At 42.7% G+C, this 16,266-nt stretch overlaps 1 protein-coding gene and 1 long non-coding RNA gene across 7 annotated transcripts in view; one reads left to right on the forward strand and one right to left on the reverse strand.

Moving 5' to 3' along the window:
- Positions 1 to 16,266, forward strand: part of FGF13 (fibroblast growth factor 13) — a 277,300-nt gene that overhangs the window by 254,548 nt on the left and 6,486 nt on the right. The window lies entirely within an intron of this gene.
- Positions 9,058 to 15,095, reverse strand: LOC141949312 (uncharacterized). Its single transcript, XR_012630729.1, has 4 exons — positions 14,995 to 15,095; positions 12,898 to 13,216; positions 12,274 to 12,326; positions 9,058 to 10,935 (listed from the first exon to the last, which is right to left on the reverse strand). It is a non-coding gene; the product is annotated as an uncharacterized LOC141949312 (long non-coding RNA).

Raw genomic sequence — 16,266 nt, forward strand, 5'->3', positions numbered from 1 at the left:
CATTAACCATGTTTTACTGGTATATAGTGATCACCAACAGATCCTCCCACTGATTTCCCTTCCAACACCACCATGGACTCATTTTGTCAAGGGATGGAGAAGCTTTACAGTGCACAGTGCCTAATTAATTTTTAAAACCATGGTAGCACCTTGCTGTTGGCGTAGCCCAGCTTTCTTTTAATGCCAACCAGTGCTGGTGCCAACGGTTTACCATTGCCAAGAGGTTAGTGGTGTTACAGGAAACTCTCACCCCAGAAAGCAGTAATAAAGTTGCAGAAGACTCAGTATGAAGATGCCCCTGCACGTACCTTTTCTAAGAAGTCAAGAGGACAGTGCGGCTGCTTCAGTTGTAAATGTATGATACAGAGGTAAACATAAATGTAATGTAAATGTAAATACAGAGGGAGTCTCCTCTTTGCTGGGAAGAGTGTTGCTTTTCTGCAGGCAGGAGGCTCGGACCCTCATTAGCAGCTACTCCTGTGCCTTTTAACTTTGTAAAAGGGAGATGTGGCCATACCCCTTGCATGAACTTGAGACTGGATGCTCTTCTGCTGGTCCTAGCTAAATCGGGCATGAATCTTCTCAGTATGAAAAGGTTTACAGAAAAAGACAAAAGACAGGTTTAGCAATGTAACAAGAGATAGTAAGGAGACCAGAAGGACAGAGGCTATTTCAGGACTTTTTAAGGGTTTAAAAACCAATAAACCAAGAGACTCCTTGGTCCCAACATGCAGGAGAGCTCAGTGGAGTCAGGGGAGACAGGCAAAGTCTGTACTAAAAGCAGTAGTGGTACAGGAAGTTTTTCTGGGGTTTTAATCCACAATGGGAGATAAATTTCTCGTTCGCCTTGGGCAAAACATGTGAGAACTTGGTTTCCACTTCCTCCTTTGTAAAATTGCTCATGTGGGAATATCATCCAAGCTCTGGAGGTGCTGCTGGCAGACAAGTCCTGTTTCCAAAAGCAAGAAGGATGCACAGGGAGCAAAGCCTTGAGATAAACCGAGACGAGTATGTTCCTAAATCACCACAGCGCTTCCATGAATTTGCCCCAAGTGCTGAAGCTGCTACTGAAAGTAAAATGCACTTCAGCTCTAAGGGGTTTTTTTAAGTTTTTGAACTTTTTAAAGTTTTTAAATACTACTGCCAGTCTCTGAGACCCCTTCTTTCCTGTTGCTTCTAATGAATATTTTTCATATTTGTTCTTTGATCTGAAGTTTCTTAGGGCAAGTAGGTCCTTCTTGCATGTCTGGGATATGTCCAGCACATCCAGAAGACTAAGAGAGTAAATTAACAATAACAATATAGTAAAGATCTCGGATGATGAAAGGCTAATTTATTTATGTGCTGAGGTAGAAGGTAGCCCACTAATGGATTAAAACTTATGAAGGGATAATAAAAACAATTCAGTCTAAATGTGGGGGGGTTTTTTAGCAGTGAGAATTAAGAGGATGGAGTTTAGACCTGTTGTGCTTTGCATCTCTGTCTGTGTGCCTGTGTTGTAAAAGTAGGTTATTAGTAAATCACTGAACCATATACAATTGTATTTTACAGGTATCATATTAAAACATGATGAGCCACCCTATATACCATTTGATGGTTGAGTTATAAGCTTTTTTGATATAATTCACATTACTTACTTAAAAATATATAAATCATTTTTCTGTCTGCAGAAATAATTCAGCCCTTTGCATTCTTGTCTGGTATCATTACTGACCGCAGCTACTGGGAGTAGGAAAGGTGAATCTCTTAAAAGATTATTTTTTTCTAAGTGCACTTCAACTATGTAAATGTGATTACACTCAGATGTTATTTAGTAGTGTTCATTTTCACAATGGAGTGCAAACATTAATTACTTCTCACAGTTGTAATCACTGCTGGTTTACAAAATGGGAAATTGGATATAGTGCTTTGCTCATTTTAGTATGTGCAGCTCCCCAAAGCGTGTCCCTGAGAAATGAGGCTGTTACAAAGAGACTTGTCCCAAGTCACACTGGGAAGTGTCAAACTTGAATTAGACAATTGCGGTACCCTGACCCCAAATTGCTCTGGCTGATTTGAAAGGTCAGATGAGGTTGTGTCCACACCAGAAGATACATCTAGACCATCACTTGGCACACCTCTTGTCTTTTTCAATAATGATAAGGTTTCAGTGACAACAATATGTGAAAGATGGGCTCTGCTGCAAAGACATAGCGTCTTGTTTTCTGTATAATTACCTCATCGTCTAGACAGGTCCTTGCAATCCGGGTGTTGGTAGGCAGCTGGTTGGTTTAAGCTAGACTTTTATAATTCATTTTAGAGTGAGTTTGGCAAGTTTGCTTTTAAAAGTGATGTTGTAGGCTGGCAACTCCTGTCTTCTCTCATCTGAGAAAATTGTGAGAGACAATTGTACTCCTTCATGCAGTGAGGTGTGTCAAGAGCAGAGACCACCTCAGTATCAGCCTATGCTGCTGCCCACCACAGTGACCCACGCAGGGTACAGGCAGGCAGGGGAGTGCCTCTGGTGGCTGTTTGTGATGGTTTCTATGCACAAAAAAGAGGGGCAGAAGAATCAGGTACATGGAAAGAAGAGGTGATAGGGCAGTCTCAACCCTCTTGGAACAAACACCAGTACTGGAGCCATGGGGACAGCCTGGAGGGGAGGTTATTTCTCCCTGAGGGATTTCTGCCTTTGGGGCCAGCAAAGCCCCTCCTGTTTGAGCCCCCCTGTGTTTAGGGAAACAGGACTTCATATACCCTGTCTATGTTTGAAGAGTAAGAGGCTTTATTATCACATTTCCTGCTAGCAGAAATAGTCTCTGGAGTGCAATAGTTAGGCTAGCCAAGCTGACCATATAAAAGAAACACTTTAGCCCTGGACGATTTAAGTAACTGTTGTGAATGCGCATTGCCCTATGCTGACCTGCTCACAGTTATCTGATAAAGCTTCACACAGATCTGTAAGGCATTTTGCAAAAGCTGGTGGCATTCTGCTCATGCAAAGTGTTATTTAATTCATGTGAATTCATGCCAGTGCTGTCTGAAATGTTTTCTAGTCCAAGCCTAATTAAATTTCCACAGGCACCCATTGCCAATCAAACATCTCTGGTTTGTTCAGTCCTCTGATGCTTTGGTTCATCTGAGACAGTCATGTGAAAGACCAGTGGCAGCTCAGGTAGCAACACCTATTAGTAAGTTGTCTGCACCTCCCATTACCAGATACTATTTTCAGCTGCTCTGTAATTTGTCAGAATTTAAGATTTAAAATCTATCAGTTTTCCATTTCAGGCTGAAGTTTGTGGGGAAGTTTCGGCTCTATCACTGCAATTATTTCCAAGAATTAGACTCGGAAAACACATCTTTTTTGTCCATTTATATTCAGTCAGAGCCCAGAATGGGACTTTCTTATGTCTCCATAATATCTGAGACAAATAATTTTCATTTGCTGTGAGTTCAGTATGTACTTTTGCCCTTGCTGTGGGGACAAAAAAAAAAAAAAAAAAAAAAAAAAAAAAGCTAGTATTTGACTTTGGCATGAGCTTCTGTAAATCTCTTTTTGCAGATATCCAATAAAAACATATTAGGGTTTGGCAGATAACTTTTTCCCCAGCTGAGTTTGCCTTGAGCGAAAGAACTAGGTGGGATTTTTTTTTTTAATTTTTTTTTTCCCTGGGATGCTTTGGGAAAAGATAAGAGAGGGGAACGGCAGTAGTGGGGCAGGAGGCAGGAACAAGGGTGACAGTGGGGAGTGGAAACAGAAGGTGGAGAGAGGCTGGTGGGACAGAAGGTTTTCACTTCCACAAGTGTGCTTCTCCTTTCCCACCCCAGGTTTCCTCAGTTAAAACGTGATTTTTTTTGTCTGGAAACCTGCTGACCAAATAAATCTTTGCTGCTTTCTATTAGTTTGCACAGACGAGGAGAAGTATCCCTGTTTACTGGCTGCTTCTCTCACTGCATACCCAGCAGCGCTGATGAATGACAGAGAGGATTTCTGCCCCGAAACACAGCGCTAGAGGTTTTGTGTATAACCTTTGCTGCTGACTCCAGCGTAGGATGCTTTATTCTGCCGTTCATTATACAGCAGAGAAATACCAAGTCCCTTGAGTGGAATTCTCCCCATGTCCCTGTTGCAAACTCTTGCTAACATCCAGAGGTAGTTCTGCGAGTTTGTAGGATGGGCATCAGCGCTCCTCCAACACAGGACTTGCCCTTCTTCCCCTGCTGATGCCCCTGCATGGGGCTCCTTCCCTAGGTTCAACCTGAGCAGCTTTAAAACCAGAGGTGTTGAAACCCACAGAAGAGGACCCGGCGTAAGGCAAAGGTGAAGGGAGGATTGTATCCCAGTATGGCAACGGTGTGTTTTACCTCCTTTCACAGTGTGAATATTCTGGCTGTCTAGTTAAGCTCTTAGAGAATGCAAATTTGTCAGCAGCAGCTGTAGGAGCTTGGTGGTGGAAGAACAAAGTAAGAATTTATAATGTGCACATAATTGTAAAGAGAAGGATTTTTTAGTGAGAGATCAGCAGTAGTGCAAAGTAATAATCATCTTAAAGGGTGACTCTCTAGAATTAGTTGTTATTTTGTTTGAGTCCTTTGAAATCGTTTCCATACTATATAATTATCTTAAATTTTAAGTGCTTCCTGCAGTGATAATGTGTGCATTTTTGCATTCTTATGTAAATGCTTTAGCAGTTCCCAGTGTAGAATTGGAAATGTCATTCAAAAACAGGTAATGGCTTTGCAAAATCTAGGGGAAGAAATTAATCTTTTTCTTCCACATCATTTTACAGTTTGTATTCTGTGCTTGTGTGGCTGTGTTTTCAGCTCTGACAGAAGCTGCCTTTCAATAACAAATATCCAGTGATAGGATACACTGAAGCAAAGAGCTGAATTTCACCAATCTGAGCTTAAAAAGATAAGAGACCAGTAGCCAAACTTATATCTTAGAGAAAGAAAATAATTACTGTGTATACTCAATTAATCTGCACTCAGACATCCTAGGAATAAAAACATTCCACTGCAATGAAAGCTAGGAATCCCTGGTAAGATGATAATTTTTATGAGGGGTTGCTGAATTGAGTAAACACGAGTAGCTGGTCCCTCTGAGCACCCATGGACATTGGCAAAGGGCTGAGGCTGGGATCAAGGACCTGGGGTGTCACTCTTGAAGGTTAACTGCAAGTCACATACCCCAGAGATCAGTCTCCACCAGTCTGGGCACCTGGAGCTCTGCCAGTGCTTCCAGTTTAGCAAACCAGCACCAACTCACCTGGCTGTGCAGGTGGCACAGACTAAACTCCCAAATCTAGGGAAGAGTTAATTACCCGTTGAGCTACGGGTGCTGCTGTACCTATGGCTAATTTTACAAATGTAAACGCAAGGCCTAAAGCAATATTTGATGTTCAGTCTGACTCCCCTGAAGGTGCAGGAACAAGAAAGGATATCAACAGGTCAATATGGGAAGGTACATTTGCCTGTTCAGACAGTAGATTATTTTGTGAGAGGGAGAAAAGGAAGGAGCCTACAGCTTCCCCACAAGGAGAGCATCAGCTTGTGATACAAGGGGCTCACTTACGCTGTAAAGCTAGTAATGGTGAAGGTTGTATTTGAACCAAAGAAACAAGGCAAGACTTCTGCGTCGTACAGAAGTATAATGATTAAAATATGAGGTTTAAAGGGCACTGCATTTCACTAAAAAGCTGGGGCTGAGATTTCAAAGCAGACTGGGAGTTCAGCCACATACCTTCTACTAGTTTCAGAGAAAGATTTTTGTCTACATTTGCTGAGCTGTTTTGAAAATTGACATGAATTCTTACATATCATTCACTTTTAATAATTTAGAGCTCAGTCCTGAAGCACTAACTCAGGCAAAGTCGTGATTCATTTCAATGGGAGCTTTGCCAAAATAAGACTGTAGGGTTTGGGGGCTGTTCCAGTGAAGGGGAAAGAAATCCCTGTAAATATTGCAAAGCAAAAATTGTATCTCAGATGTACCCAAGGTAATTTCTTTCCATTTCAGCAGTCAGACTGCTGATGCCAAGGCTGATCTGGGGCAGACTTTCCCTGGCTCAGACAAGAGCAGAACTGAAATCCTCTTCTATACAATACTTGTATTAAAGCTCACTTAACCCATCTCATGCTGTGATGGGGGACAGCAATTTAGGGCTGCCTGGGGACAGTCTGTGCTGCTCTGCTGAGCCGCAGCATACTGGGATGGACCAGTCCTGCCGAGGCTTCCAAAAGAGCTCACAGACTGGCCTCACCCCACCACTAACACTGGATGAGGGACAGAGCCAGCATCTCTGCAGCTCCACTTGTTGTTTGGTAGGAAAAGCCTGGCTCACTACTTGCTTTGCCCACCATGCTTCCTACCCTCTCCTCTCCCTCTGTTCCTAGCTGGGTGTTATCTCTGCCCATTCTCACCCCTCCCAGCCCTGCCCTCACCTCCCTGTGCTCTCCCTTATCCCCTCTCCCCACCTTTAGGACACCGTCCCCGGCTGAGCACCGGCGGTGCAGGTCTTGCTCTGCCAGCGGCTCTCTCCGGGCCTCGGGCACCACGGTGGCGTGGGGCACGGCAGTGCTGCCCTGGGATGCTGCACCTCCTCTTGCTGTGCTCAGAAAGGACCAAAGGCAGAGCTGGGTCTGTGGTGTAGCAGTCAAATGCAGCAGATCCATGCTCCCTTATCCTCTCCAGGGGTAATTCATCCCAACTAGGCTCACGGCGGACAGGAAAATCTCAGACTGACCCAACTTTGGTGTTTTAAGTGGCAGAAGATAGGTAAGATGAATCAAAGCTTGGACTTGCACACTCAGGTCCAGACTTGGACTCAGAAGCTCAGGGATATTTAGATAGATGAATCCCATTTATTTCAATGGTAGTCTTACTTTATTTCAGTGGTAGAATTTAAATGGCATTTACTTACTCCATTTGGTTTCCACAGGCTTAGCCTCAAAACCCTCAAAGCCCAAATATGTCCAAGGAGTCTTGCTTGCCTGCAGGAAAACTGCATTTCTGAACTTGCCAGACCGTATTCCTTGTGCAGACTTCAGTAGGCGGGTGATAGGATTCATCAGCACTTCTCCTGAATCATTGGTCTGCTATGCCTTCTTCCTTCAGCCTTTTTTGCTGCTTGTTAGGTTATACTAACAATGGGTAGTCCTGGACAGTGAAATGGAAGATCAACCAGTGGGTAAATTGAAAGACAATCACCTTTTCTGATGGACAAGCTCACCTTTATACTTTCAGTTGCAGGGTGGTTTAGCTCTCTGCTCTCTGCCTGACTGGCTGCAGCCAGCTGTTATTTGCTGACTTGGAAACAGATAACCAGATTTTAGAAGCAGAATTGATCCAAGGCAGTTTAGATTCTCAAGAAAAAATACAACAGTAGTTTTCAAACTAAGCCTTGGATTTAACTTTCAGATTTCTCCTCGCAATATAACATACAGCATCTGTTAATCTAGTGCCAGAAATTCTTTGTTTTAACTTGCTTCAAAGGACTTTCCGTAGCAGAGATACAAGGTTTGGTTTTAAAATCAAAGTGCTCACACCATTCAACCTCTTGTATGATTCAGGGACAAAGATTTATCTGCAGAAAGATTTAGAATCCTTCTAAATCCTTTCAGAGAACTCCATGTCTGTTCAACAAGTCACACTGTCAGAGAAATTGAGATTGAGATAGAGATGGTAAATGTTCCTTGACTCAAATTCTCAGGAAGTCTGGTGGTGCAGATGTGTAAGCCAGGGAGTGGTCATACCTATGTTTGAATTTAGTATTTTGCTACTTTTTTCTCTGTGAAATTACTCAGAATGGCAAGAGCTCTTCTGTCAAAGTATTATAATACAGAGATCTGCAGTGTTTGGCTCACAGAGCAACTGTTCCACACCATTCCCAGAATCTGCGATTGCAGTCCAGGCTATCTTAGGTTAGGGTTTTAAACTGCACCTCCCAGAGACATTTGGGTGTCTTCCAAGTTTAAATTAGCTTTTCAAGTGTTTTACCAGGGACCCGTGTCTCCTCTGCTGCTTAGACAATAGCAGCATGGTGTCTCCCAAAAGTCTGGCTCCAGAGTAATCTGTTACACAGCCCAGGGGCAGCAGGGAGTTGTAAAATAGCCAAATGACAGACCCTTGCAAAGTCCGTATCACTGTGTGGGAGAGAAAACAGAGCTTTATAAGCTTATCTCTGTTCTCAGGCTGTCTCTTGGAAGGACAGGGGTTCCTATTAGACTGTGTATTTGTTTTAGAGGAAACTTCCCATAAACCACTGAAAAACAAAGCATGTATTCTTAACTTGATTAGGATAATTCCTGGAGGACTGTTAGGAGGACGTATAATATTCAGCTCAGTCTCTAGATGTTAATGGCATAGCTGCATCATGAAGTGAGATATTAGAAATGTTTGTTTCTTTTTGCATTGTGTGGCTTGTTGGGGGCCCCTGTTTAGAAGTAACAACTATAAAACCCAAAGAAACTGTATTTTGGAGGCAGCTTTGTGGGCCTGTCTGATGTTTCAGTGAGATTTCTCTGTGGCTTTGCCTGGACTGTTTTCCGAGGGGCTGATGAGACGTGGAAGTGGCTGTTTGCTGCCCTCCTTGTCTGTCTGAACTGTTCCTAGGGGCGTATTCAGGCTTTGCCATAGAGTGCACTGCTGTTTGAGTGTTGACTGTGACATGAAGCCTCCCATTTCTCAAGCTACTTGGTGCCAGCTTGCTTGTTAGAGCAATGCAGTGTTTTAAATGCTAGTGCATGACTTCCCCGAATTACACATGTATGCGCTCCTGTTACCTGTGCCTGTTGCAGAGGAGATAGGGCTCTGTTTTTCATGTGCAAGGTGCTGGAAAACTTCCCCAAACTCAAATTCCCATTAATTTGACCCTCAAATTGTTTCTTATAAGAAATGCAATATGTCATTTACAGAGAGAAATTTAGCCTGTTCTCTGCATAAGTGTCCCCTCTTAGGTGGGGTCTTTACCTGCTGAAACAAATGTTTTCTGCCAGTCAGCATCAACTCTCAAATAAAGGGTCACTCTTACATTTCATCTCCCTTGTATAATCCTTTATTACCTTGTTATTAAAAGTTTTGCCATCTGAAATCCGTCAGATCCCACAATTAGCCTGCCATCTAATACAAACATCCCTCTGAGATCTTCTTAGCAACATATGTTCAATAGCATTATTTAGGGAGCCATGAGGGCGGAGGAATTCCAAAGAGCATCACTGCTCTATATCAAGAAGCAGGGTTTGGCTGCCAGTAATGCCCTGGCACTGTCAAACTACCGAGGTTTGAAAAACATCCATCCATGGCATTCATGAATAAATGGATTGCAGAAAATCAAGCTCATTTGAAAAGGTCTCATTACCATTTGGTCATATAGAGATGCTGATTTCATCAGGGTGGAGCTAACCAGCTCCTGGAACCTGTGAGATTCCCATTATTATTAAGCTCAGTCTTTTTTATTTATACTTAACAGTAAGCAAGTAAGATGAATTAATAGTGACAAATACCAAATAGCCTTGATTTCTTAAAGCAAGACATGTATGTTTCTTTGCAGACTACCTGAAAGCTAACCAAAATGCAGTGAAGTCATGGGTGGTATTTCCCTTGCTCAGAATACATTTTACATCAGGACCTGAAAGAGTCACTGCTTTTGTTTAGTGTAATGACCTGCTTAACTTTCCCAATGCTGACATTATCTATGTTCAAAATTAATCTTGCAGCATAGTGCTTTGCAGACTAAAAACCTAATTAATAGGCCTATTAGTTTGGTATTAATATTATTTTTAGTATATAATGCCAGTCCAAAGACTATACTGCACTTAGTTCTTTACAGAGGTTTAACGTGGGTTCCCAAAACATGTTTTGTAGTATTGGTATAGGTGAGGCACCTCTACAGCAGCAGTCCCAGCCCAGGCAGTGCACGGGGATGGTCTGGAGAGAGAACAGCAGCTGCCCGAGAGTGCTGCTAACTGCACATGAGGAATAACAGCAGACAGGACAAATGCCTTTGCCGAGAACTCCAGCGTAAAAGGACGGTATTGAATGCCGAAGTATCAGCTAATCCATAGTGCCATAAATATGCATCCACATTAATAAAATATACAGGCCAAATGGCAGGGCTGTCCTTTCATGCGGAATAAACTCTAAGCTGACAGTGAAGCAAGGACCTGTTTGATGTAATGTGGCATTATTTCTTCTCCTGCAGCTCATGCTGTTATTTATCTTCCACTTGCAGCTTCTCGCAGTCAGTGAGCAGAGGCAATTTCTAGTGTGCAGAAAAAGAGCTCGTTCAGCAGCATCTAAGCATTTTCTCTGGGGCAGACCCTTCTTTAGTGTTGGTGGTAGTTTGGGGAGGCCTGAGCTGAGCTGAGGCAGTGCTTGGGAGAGCTACCTGCCCAGCCTTTGGGTGGAAGAGTACTGCCTCCACGAGTTTGCTGTCAGAAACATAGGATGGCACCTCACCAGAGCAGCAAAGGACAAGGAGATCACTTCCACATTGATTTACCCATCGTACCTCACAGCAGTTGTACAGACAGGTTTTCAGACAGGTTGCAGGTTACCACAGAAACAGCATTCCCCGTTATCACCTATTCCCACGGGAAGGACTGTAGCACTTGTTCTGACTGTTGTTCGTTCAGCTGCCCTTCCCCCAAAAAAGAGAAACCTTTGCGTGCTTTCCTTTCTTCCATAGAATTTTAGGAGCATCCGCTGCTAAAAAGGTCATGTCTCTGTTTGTGATTAAACAGACAGATTTAGAGCTTGCTGCAAACACTGATTAGATTATTGTTTTTCAGCACTTTAAGATAAATCTGCATGAATTCATGGGTGACAGTCTGAAGATCTCTTCCATCTCCTTACCCCAGGGCTGATGTCCTGTATCTAGGATACAGCAGTAAATCCCACACTCTTCTAATGAGCCCTGCTACTTCTGCAGAGCCTGTCTGGGGAGCTCCTCGGTGCTGGGAGAGCAAAAAGAGACAAAAGAGTGTCAGGGGAGCGTTTGGTGATGCAGTGCTCCAGCACTGCTGCCCATGCTCTCTGCTGAAGCCAGGGGGGCCCCGGTGTGGCAGTTGCTGCCTGCCAAGCCCCATCCCAGGTTACCTGTGTCCCGCAGCCCCTCACAGCCCACATAACTGCAAGCAGCATTTCAGGATGGTACAGCCAAGGCATTCAGTGTGGCAGCGGAAAGGTTGTGCTGCCCTTCTTGCCCCTCACTCCTGGGTGGTGTTTTAACAAATACTGGCCAAGTCACCTTGTTCCAGGAGCAAATTAACCCACGGCTGCCACCCTGCGCTCTGCAGCCCCAGCAGCAGCAGTGTGGGTTTCCCCCAGTGGCAGCGATCATGTAGACGAATACAAGAGTAATTGTGTAAAAGGGCTACTGGGACAGGAATGCTTTTTCTTTCTCAGCTGCTCTTGCCAGCTCGCAGACATCTCCCCCTCGCCGTGGTCAGGCTGTGACAAAGCGATGTCTCTTCATGCTACGCTCATCCGCCTGATGGAGCAACTTTGCTTCAGTATGTTCTTGCTTCAGCTTGTTGCTGCTCGTTGGAAGATACCAGGCTTTGCATGGTTTCTCTGTGCCCATGTCCCACAGGGGTGGTGGCATAGAAAGCCAAAGGGCAGAGCTGGCAGGCAATTAGCAACTCAGAGGAACAAACCACAAATAGTTCACTCCAAACAAGGCGGTTGTGTTGTCTCCTAAGGCTCAGGCTTCTCTTAGTGCTCACCTTCTCATGCCACTGGCCCTGCTCAGCAAATGGCAATGGGCTCAGGGCATGGCCATTAAAACGAGCGGGATGCTGTCTTTAACTGAAAGCAGAACATGGGCCCCATACTTTAAAAGGAGTTTTTCAACTTAGATTTTTTTTTTAAAGTAATGCATGACACACTTAAGCTGAGGACATTCTGCACAACAGCTGTGTCAGAGAGATTTGACAATACCAGGATTTGATGTCAATTATAACTGCGAGAAATCTGATTGCAGTGGCTGGCAGGTTATCTGTGTAATAATGGGTATGTTATAAAATAGGTTGCTTAGCATCTTTGGGGCTCTCTGCTCTAGTTCTGGGGAAGAAAGCTGTCCTATCTGCCTTTTGCTTCCTTCTCCCTTCCTTTAATATTTAAGCTTGGATACACTGACTGATCAGAGGGTCAGAAATACCATAAAATTGGACCATATTTATCAGAGACACAACTTAAAAGATAGAGAACTTTTGTACAAATGCACAATAGTAAGTCTGAACAGCAAAGACTATTCTACTTTGTCATAAGACAAATGACTGAAAATATCTTACCTCCGTTATGCAATTCGATGGTACAGCCTCTTTTTAAATGTTGTGTTTCAATTCTGGAAATGATAGAGGAAAAAAACTTGAAACGATTCAGCGAAGGGTAATGCAAATGATTAGAGGCACAGAGAACCTTTCATACGAGGAGAGATTTAAAAAGATTAGGCCCGCTTAGTTAAGACAAGAGATGAATAAGCAGAGACATGATAGAGAGATGTGGGGTAATGAATGGCACAGAAGAGGCACACTGGGTACTTTCATGTGCTGTTTTCCAAAATTAAAAGCTAAGAGAAGAAAGCTCTAAAAAAATAAGACAAGAAATTTGCTTATGATAAAAAACAACAGACACATTTTAAATATGTTTTCCGCAGTGCTGGCTTCACCTGTGGAAGTCACTGTCGCGGGGAACAGAGATAATGAGCTTAGGAAAATTATGAAAAGGATTGGCTGCTCTGGGGAAAATTGTGAGCCTACTGAGAGGAAAAGGGAGTTCTCTTGTAGCTTTGAATGGGAGCAGGATTCACCAATTGGCATGATCCCAAGGCTGCTGAAATGAACCACCAGCCTCAGTGGGCTCTGGGTATTCATACACTACGCACAGCTACCCATGTACTAGGTATAGATAGTTACCCACTTCAGCTGCCTTTGGTAATATGACTTGATTTCTCATCCAGGTTGAGCAGGAAGGATCTCTCCCAGCATGTTTTCAGGGAGCACATCTTTTCCAACATCCCTGTTTTCTGTAATGTCCGTGCAGGTTATGAATTGAGGCAGCTCTTGCTTTTCAGCTGACCTGCTCAGAGGATAGTTCTTGGTGCTTTGCTCAGCCAGGAAGGTTTAGTTCCTCTGCTTGACTCAGTCATGTGGAAGGGAGGATCATGAGAAGCTGTGGCAGATCAGGTCCAAGGTGTAGCAAGTTCACCACCCAAAGATGATCAGTGGCACATACCTAGAGAAGAATATGTGATCAGCGCATGGAAGTACAGGGAAAACATGCAGGATACTTCCATCTCCCATTTTTCAGCTGGGGATTACCTTAGCCAGAGGCTATAGTGGTGTCAACCAGTCCTTGACCAAACCTGGGAGTGCAGTTCATGCATCATAGGGCATTATCATGCAATACAACCTTTGGCTAGACATTGAGAAAGCTATTCTAATTTACTTTTTTTTAAACCCCAAACCCATGCTTACACTAGTAGAGATCTCTCTCCAAAGAGGCTTAATTACAGATTAACATACAGGCTTTCCTTTACAGATTTTGAAAGCAGTAACAGGACTTCTGTATGTGTGAAACAATAAAAATTAAATATGATTTTAAAAACGGCTTCTAGGTAATAATAGAATTTTATCACATATGTTGATCTTCTCTGTTAGTCTGGTTTAGAGCCCTCAGACAACCTGATGGGCACTTACTGCTTAATGAACCTTCCCAAGTTTCACAAAACATGCAATGCTTGAAGACTAGTTTCTTCCTTTTATCTTGTTAGAATTCCACTGATTTTGATCTAGGACTGTGAAGTCTGGTGCTCTAAAGCCACAGAAATTAAAAAAGGGTAGGTGCAAGAATTAGAAGCTATTAAAATATTTATAGAGGACTTGATCACTCAGGTAACTGCAGAGGTTTCCCTGTATGATGCTTCCAGGATCATCAGAGGTGCACATGATGCAGAAGCACAGATGCAGAAGAAGCATTTGGGGGCAAAGTGGATCTTCTGTCTTTCTTATTTAAACCAAGTAAATTACATCTCATAGCTTTGTGGGATGGATTAGGAAAGGGACCTGTGTGGTGTTCTCCTGGGCACCTTGCAGAACTTTTAAACCACATTACAGGCTTTCTCTAACAGGACTAATTTCCTCTGCAGTAACCAGAAGAGTGTCTTCTTTCTGTAATGCGTTAGTTCTCTTGCTCCAATTAAGGAGTGCTTTGGTTAATCAACACAGTTGTAGAAATGAAGCATCACCAAAAGACAGGGGAACAATAATATATGATCATGCATAGTTCCTATCTCAATTAAATTTCAGCATTGTTTACAGTCACTGAGTCTTTTTTCCCTGGGGTCACCAGGCAGTACATCCATTCCATGGGCAGAACATGCTGAGAGGTGACGCACTAAGCTTTAAATAGGTATTTATTGATGTGACTATATGCCATTTAAAAATCGGGGCAAAGATGACTTGGACAAGTTTTCACAACTGAGTCACTGATGAGGCTAGAAAAAGAGTAATGAACAAAACTTAAACCTCTAAATCTCCACATTTGTAATTAATATGTTTTCTGCTTCAGTTCACTGTGTGCATTTTTCCCTGAGTTTGTGCATTTGATTTGCTGTGGAAAGGAGCAATGTCAAGGGAATAATTACAGGATCTTTTCAATGCTTTTCTCATAGATTCAGAGAATACCTAGTGACAACCTGAAATCTTACTCTGGAGATGCTGGATATCCAGCTGCTTCCTTGGGCTCCATTTTACTCTTTCTGGAAGCTTTGCCCTAAATAAATATACACACCACTGACAGTTTGGGTTTCACTTGATAAATTCCTGCTTATTGCACTATCCCAGGCAATTACATGATATGGAGTTGTTTGGGATCACCTTCCAGGAAAACTGTGTCTTCCTATCACTCCTGCCAGTAAGTAGGTTTCCTGATGAAATAATTTAGTGTGTCTTTTCTATTTAATTTTTGATTTAATTTTCTTCCTTGCATGGCCGCTTGGCCAGTACACATACCTTCAGAGTGAACTCAAGGGGAATTACAGCCTTCCACAAGTTCCTGTTCAGCAGTAGGTTTTTTGTTCTAGCAGCAGTTAGTTCAGCTTTAAAGCACCTCCTGAGGGCTTTGGGCTACCTACAACAAGAGAGAACTCACCTGGAAGAGATGTAGCCAAAATGAAGCTCCTCACAGCACTGATACAGGATCCATCTTCAAAAGCCCATACTGCTCTTTGACAAACATCTTTTGCTGTGGGTAGCAACTGTTGTATACAGTCACGAATACATGGTCAAACAGGCTTCCTAATTACAGTCCTACAAGACCTGTGCATATTCATATATTGTGCATAACCATCACTGACATCACTAGGATGCATCAAAATAGGTAAATTTGAGCAAAATGGACAATATTGTGGGGTTGGAACCTATCTGTGGAAACTGTAATATGTCTGATCCAGAATAAATTGCTTCAAGATAATTGTAAGTTTCCATTGCTATAGCAAACCGCTTTTGGTGGCTTCATGAAATACCGGTTTCTTCACAGATCCTTCTCACACTGGTGATCTAAAAGCTGTTATTTCTGATAACATTAAATTTGAAGTATTCACATCTTGTGCTGTTGATATCACTGCACATTACAGGGTGATGATCCAGAGGATACACCCTGGAACTTCACATGCCAAGATGGAGAAAATCAATCTCTGTTAATAAAAAAAGGCAGGCTCAGTGGCGCAGAAAATCAGTACGCTGGAGCCTTAAAGAGGCTCCTTCAAAAATTCATGATTATAGAATGGAATCCTGGGCTACATTATAGTACTAAAAGAAATCAGGATATGGAGAAGAAAAATCCAATTTTCATTAGGTGGAGAAAATAAAGAATAAATCCTATAAGCACACAAAGTCATTGATCACATGGAACATATTTATATGCTCAATATGTAAGAACATTTTCTAAGTTTCCCAAGTACCTAATACTTTTCCCAAATATCTTTCAAAGTTAATTTTTGTTTTCTTGTTGTTTATTCATGCCTTTAGCACTAAATCCATCTGAATAAAATTTCTGAATGTTCTGGTCAACTGCTGGCTGTAGGGTAGCTGTAGGACATTCAACCTATAGTGATATACAGACATTTAACAAACTCAGTGTTGACCTAATGACTTAAACTTACTACTCCATAAAGTATGTGGTCATGTCCCCTGCTGATGGTATCCATGGTGCAAATACAGTATGCAGTAAAAAGCAGAGAGAAAACATCTTTGCCCTCCTTATGGGCACTGTAGCTACAGTCA

The sequence above is a fragment of the Strix uralensis genome, chromosome 13 (assembly GCF_047716275.1).
Source record: "Strix uralensis isolate ZFMK-TIS-50842 chromosome 13, bStrUra1, whole genome shotgun sequence".
NCBI classification, from domain to species: Eukaryota; Metazoa; Chordata; class Aves; order Strigiformes; family Strigidae; genus Strix; species Strix uralensis.